Source organism: Ambystoma mexicanum, chromosome 5p, assembly GCF_040938575.1.
Source record: "Ambystoma mexicanum isolate Mex_15411 chromosome 5p, UKY_AmexF1_1, whole genome shotgun sequence".
NCBI lineage: Eukaryota > Metazoa > Chordata > Amphibia > Caudata > Ambystomatidae > Ambystoma > Ambystoma mexicanum.
In genome coordinates this window covers 398760414-398766758 of record NC_090930.1, presented here as the reverse complement: position 1 = coordinate 398766758, position 6345 = coordinate 398760414, and the positions used below count along the sequence as shown (strand labels likewise).

The 6345-nt window shown below is 44.9% G+C and overlaps 1 non-coding gene across 1 annotated transcript; it reads left to right on the top strand.

The window, feature by feature from the left end:
- The first annotated feature begins 5950 nt into the window (after positions 1–5950).
- On the top strand, positions 5951–6104 carry LOC138481889 (5.8S ribosomal RNA). The gene has a single exon (XR_011274479.1). It is a non-coding gene; the product is annotated as a 5.8S ribosomal RNA (ribosomal RNA).
- Positions 6105–6345: the final 241 nt, after the last annotated feature.

Below are 6345 nucleotides of genomic sequence, written 5' to 3'. Positions count from 1 at the left end.
TCCTCCACACCCATACTATAAAGATACAGAAACGGTGTAGTAATAATAGAATATCTTAAATTAAAATAACACGATGGGCCTCATTACGAGTCCGGCGGTAACCGTGCTGGAAAAACTGGCAGGTTACCGCTGGACTCATATTACCATTCTGCCTCCGTGATTCCCGGAATTACTGGGGCATTACTACCCCTGTGACCCGGGAATTCTGGAGGCGGAATTGTGTAAGTCCCAATTCCCATGGAGTCCCATAGGACTCCATGGGGATGGGGACAATGGAAACACTGGTTCCGTCTATGACAGAGCCGGTGTTTCCATTTCCGCCTGCAGCCGGGTGGTGTTAAACCCGTCAGGTCAGACCTGGCGGGAGTGACACCTCCCACCTGCAGGACTCTTAATCAGCCAGTCCGGAAAGAACGGTGGTGGTGGTTTTACCACCACCGTTCTTTCTGCACCGGCAGGGTCGTAATGAGGCCCGATGAAATAAACAACAGACATTGCAATATTCTGGAGTACACCGCTGCAATGCTACTTTACGTCATCTTTTTAAGACTGTATACTCTTAAATTTTGCTTTCCAGAGGTTCGAGATGTGAGGATTAACTGGGTTTGGCCTCATGCCTATAATAAGACATGCAAGTAGAAACTCAGGACTTTTGATGATTGATGTTTAAAGGAACAGGAGCCTCCCATGTGTGTTATGGAGGGGATTTGTATGATAGTTCGGTTAGAGTAGAATTAAAACAATAATAGGGCCTTGATAAAGTTAGGATGGAATTATTTTGGTGTGGTAGTAGGCACAGCATTTGTGGTGGGGTGAATTGTGGGTGGTGAGACAATACAACCCACTTTCCTTTAGTAGACATAGAAGAAGGCCAAAGTGCTGTGGACCACAAATGCATTTTGTAGGTGTAGGAGAAGACCGAAGCATTGAGAAGGCCAAATACATTTTCTAGGCAGGGGAGAAGGTGGAAGTACTGAAAACCCATGTGCATTAACTAGGAGGACAGGAAGGCCGAAACAATAAGTCCCCTGACATGCATTTATTTGGTGTTGTAGAAGGAAATAAGGGAAAGAGGAAAGTCGAGATTAAAGGGAGCAGAGTGCTAACAACGGGGGAGTGGGAGGGTGTGCAATTTGGCAGCAAAGGTCTACAAGCAAGCAGAGGAGGGAACGGGTGGCAATCGCCTAGTTTAAGTTTAGGTGGGAGTGGAGTGTATGGTGAACTAGGTGTTAGGGAGAACCCATTCCTTGAAGAGTGGGGTTGTGAGGGAGTTCCTCAAATGTAGTAGTGAGGGTACGAGCCTGGTGATGATGGGGAGGAGGTTTCAGAGTTTGGGGAGTAGACAGAGAAAGATTGCCTCTTGGTTCTTTCCTTCCTGCACTGGAGGAGTTTTTGTTTATGCATGTCCTTACTTCTGGTGAATTGTAGCCTTCCACAGATGCTCAGTTTCTCAGAGAGGTAGCGTAGGGACTGCAGGTCAACAACTTTGTAGATGATGCACACTTGCTGCAGGAGCCAGCGCTGTTTAATGAGTGTTAGGGTGATATGGTCCAATTTGCAGAGTACTTTCATGAGTCGTGCTGCAGCATGCAGGACACATCTGAGTGGTGCCAGGGTAGACACTGGAAGGCCTTCCAAAAGGGCATTGCCAAAATCCAGGTGGGAGAGGACCAAGACATGAACAGCAGATCTGAAGTTGTTTTCTTTTGATGAAGGCTTGCTTTTCCGCAGCCGAGAACGTTGATACCAAGCCATGTATGTCTTTCCTACTACTCGCAGTTAGTCAGCTGGGGATGAAGCCCTTAAGGTTCATACCGCATAGCCAAGTCTGGATGTCATGGGATTTGGCGGTGTTGGTCATCAGTAGGATTGTGGTCTTGGAGGGGTTGAGCTTCAGGAAAGCACAGGATATCCAGGATGAATCAATTTGAGGCACGCCTTGAGCCTGTGGATGTCTTTGCTGGAGGATATCTTGAGGTGGAGCTGCGTTTCACATGCCTATTGGTGGATATGGATGTTGTTTTGAGCCAGTAGGGTACAGAGAGGTTCCATGTAAAGACTGAAGATGACAAGGAGAGGATGAGACCTTGTCGGATGCCACAGGTTATGGGTAGATTTGGTAATCTGGAGGGATCCATTTGGATGAGCTGATGACAGTTAGCAAAGTAGAATTTGAACCAGCTGAGAATGAACTTTCTGTTCCCCCAGCAGCAATATAGGATGTCGGCCAGTGCCTGGTGGTAACTGTTTCGAATGCTGCTTAGCGGTCAAGGAGAACCAGGACTCAAGAATGGCCTTCATCGAGAATGTTAAGGACATCCTTAATCACTTTCATGGTAGCTGCTTCAGTGCTGCATCTGGTTCGGAAGTCAGATTACTAGGGCTGTAGGAGGTTGTTGGCTAGGATGTGTTGGACAAGTTGCATGCCTACTGCTTTCTAAACAATCTTACCATAGGTAATGGGGAGGTATTGGCTGAGGTTGTTAGGGGCCAATCGAATGAATGGAGTAGTTAATGTCTTTTGTCATGTTTTGGGAAACACTCAAAAGCCTCAGCAAAAGTGAGCTGTCAGATTGGGGGAAGGTAAGCGAGTATCTACATCCAATAGGATGTGCAGGCACAGCTGGTGCTCCAACAGGGCTTATGAAAATCTGTGAATCAGCAAGATTGTATTGGTTTGGGGTGGTGGGGCAAATATGCCCACTCAAGCAGTTAAGGGGTTCTTAGATGCTTGATTACTCCAATATCCCATTTGCCAAGCATGTTGCTAGCAAAGTCTCATGTGGGCCTACAGGTAAGGGCTGCCCAAATCGGTAGCCGTCCTACTACATAGTGAACATACAATGTTATGTCCGTCTAACGATGCATTGGATGAGTAGGCATAGGATTGTCTACAAAACACATGAAGGTGACCTTGTGTAGCTGAAGACAATCACCTTCATTTGTGACTCCCAGATGAATAGGGAGCCTCAGCGCGCCCCCTTTGTTGACATTGCTCCTGGTGACCTGTCAACATCTCTCGTGTGCCTCGTGTCCTTAACATCTAGTGCTCGTAAATTCCCAATCAACGGCTTGGCTCATTGTGCAGCCTGGGAATGCAACGGAGAGCCCGCTGGCGTGCGTTATTTCTTTGTATTTCTTTGAATTTTGTAACATGTTGCATGGCAGACAAACTGCTTTGAATGTCTGGGGAAAAAGGCTGGGATCGAAACTCTTAGCTAGTCACAATGCGCACAAGAAATGGCAATAGCAAACAGTGAACAGGGTATTTTCAGCTAGTTTCCTAACGATTTCTCATCACCATTTGGGCACCTTTTTAGAACGCAAACAAAAAAAAACAAGTGTTGCCGCAAACAATTTGTTGAAAGTGCCGACTGCAGTTTATTGGCTTAAAGTGGCATCTATGGCAATGTTTCCTGCCCTTTTCTTGCTTCCCAATACACTCCCACCAACATTTTCCCAATGACCTTAGAACACTATGGGGGCACTACACAACATGAAATTATAGTCGGTTCCCGTTTCACTACGGGTTACATTCCACCTCGGAGTTCAGACTGTCATCATAGGCAACTGAAACGTCGCTCTCGGAACCCCTCAGTGAAATATATAACCCCTTAGTTGATATCTTTCCACCTATAATTCGATGTGTTCACTTTTGACAAAAAAAATGGCGGTGCGGGCCGAACAAAACACGACAGCTGTATGATTAAGCAAGCAACATTATATCCGTTTTTTGTGCAATGAGTCTTTTAAAAATTTCCGAAGGTTTCAAATACAATGTTTTTAATATTACATTTGCAAGTACAGCACATGCATAATCAAGCTCCTAAGAGTGGGTATGTATTTATAAAATACTGAAATGTACGGTGATTGTTCGATTTAATCAACCTTTTCTTGCTGTTGGCGTGGCGTGGATAGTCTCAAAAATCTGTTTAATAGAAACCGATGCAGCCTAATGATATTACAAACCAACAAATTGTTTTATGCTTACAAATTCTTGGTACGTAAAGTACAGCCCTGTCATGGACAGTTTGCATAAGTGTGCATGTATTTACTAATCTTCAAAGGGCCCCTGGCTTCAGAGGGAAGTCATTAGAGGTCATAACCCTGCAGGAAATATCGGTTGCCATGGAAGCATAACAAGACTGCTGAGGGCTTAGTTTAATTCCCCCTAATAGAAAAACAACAGAATGAAATATTGACTTTAGTAAATGGGATTATTTGTCCACCTGTGAGCACCAATTGCTTATGTATTTCGTTAAAAAATGCATCTCATACAAGATAAGTATGCTGTTCCATTCATTATAGATATTCCAATGAATAGAAACGGATTTAACATGTTTAAAACAGGAATATAATTTTCACAGGCCTTTAACAAGGTCTCTGTTTAGATGTTACAGATACAAAACCAAAATGAAATAGAAATAGAAATTCGTTCCTTTATCAAAGTCAGTATTTAAACTCTTATTTCAAGTAAAAACTGTAGACATTTTCAAGTGAGAAATGTATTGCTTAGCAGTTCACACTAAAATCACGTACGGTTTAATATCTTCTATGTATTTTCTTAGCACTTTTCCATATAGTATTTCAGATGAACGTCCTAAAATTCATATTTGAACAATTATTAGCATCCTTGATAAGATGATTAAATATGGGCATAATCAGATTGCTCAACTTTCACCAGGCCTCTTGGTAGCTTCAGATTTCTTCCACGTTTTCCCTTTTTTGCTGACTGTTCGTTCAAGTCAATTATCTTGTGATAATGTTCATTATTGAGTCAATTAGGAATGACAGGCTGTGCGTGATATTGTATTATCAGACGGATTTACAATTCCGTGGACTTCGGGAGCAGGCCCCTAGATTAAAAAGATCGTATTTCAGCATTGCAGTTGGCTTTTCATGTTAATAGGGCATTTCTTTTCATCGATTCGAAGCATGATGTGCAGCTCCAAACGGACAGAACATGTTTTGTTTTAGTCTCGTTAATAGTACACATGAAAACTGCATACTTTCAAAAACGAAACATGGGTTTATTAGGTTTAAGTAAAAAAGGCATACGTGTTTGTCAGTTAATCAAAAGATTCCAGGAAAATTACATTTATTACAAATGTGATGGTTTCATTAGGACAAAAAAATAATAAATCTGCTTCATTTTCCGGGACAACAATTTCTCTAAAATAAGATACTGACGGCACTTTTGATGACAAAGGAGATACTTAAACCATGTAGAACATTATGCAGACTGAGGGTTATATACTGCATTAGTTGTCATTGTGTTAAGTTATGCTAGGTTGGCGGGCTTGGTTTACACTGAAATGGCAGGTGGCCTCTCTGTCTTTGTATCAACCTATAACATCATATGTCAAACCCCAGATTGAGGTCATTTTTAATAACTCACCAGTGTAGGTCGTTTTGCGGGAACAACAACGTTTGCACATTTCTTTTGGGTAGAGTGGGTCGGTTTCCGGTTATCATGGGGACATTGACATACATTATAGTTTAATCTCTGGGGCAGAAAAGGTTCTGTTTATTGACCCGAGCCAGTACCTTACTTTGCTTATAACACCCTATGTTGCTGATGCATCCTTTAGCCTAGATGAGCATAACAAGATATCAAACACAGAGAAAAGAAAAGTAGACAATTATAAAGACGAGGGTGAAGTTTAACATTTGGAGGAATTACACTAAAAAGGGAATCTGAGAAGCGAGCATTGGCAAAGCTAATAGTGTAGGCATTTGTATTGTTCTTTGCAGCAAGCAAACCTGTTGGTCCTACATAAACAGCAATTACTTTAAAACCCTCGATGGTCTCGGCCGACTCCCAAGTGGGGCAGCTAGACGGGGCGCCGGGCCGTGTCCCGCCCGTGGCGGGCGGCGCTGCCTACCCCCCGGCCTCTCCTGCACCGGCAGGTTCGGGCCAACGTCTGGAAACAAACAAAAAGTTGCCTGTGACTCTTGGCGGTGGATCACTCGGCTCGCGCGTCGATGAAGAACGCAGCTAGCTGCGAGAATTAGTGTGAATTGCAGGACACATTGATCATCGACACTTCGAATGCACCTTGCGGCCCCGGGTTCCTCCCGGGGCTACGCCTGTCTGAGGGTCGCTTGAACGTCAATCGCCCCGGGGTCCCCTCTCCGGGGCACGGCTGGGGCTGTCGCAGGGACCCCGTTCCCTTCGTCCCCCTACCCGATCAGCACCGGCGCGGGATCCCTCTGGACCTGGCCGCGCGGGCCCTGGCGGCGGGCGGCGGGAGGTGGCGGCGGGCCTTGAAAAAGCCCGGCGCGCCTCCACCCCTGCCCCGGGGCACCGGGCCGTGCCGCGTGTGGCTGTCTGTGGTGTCCCAC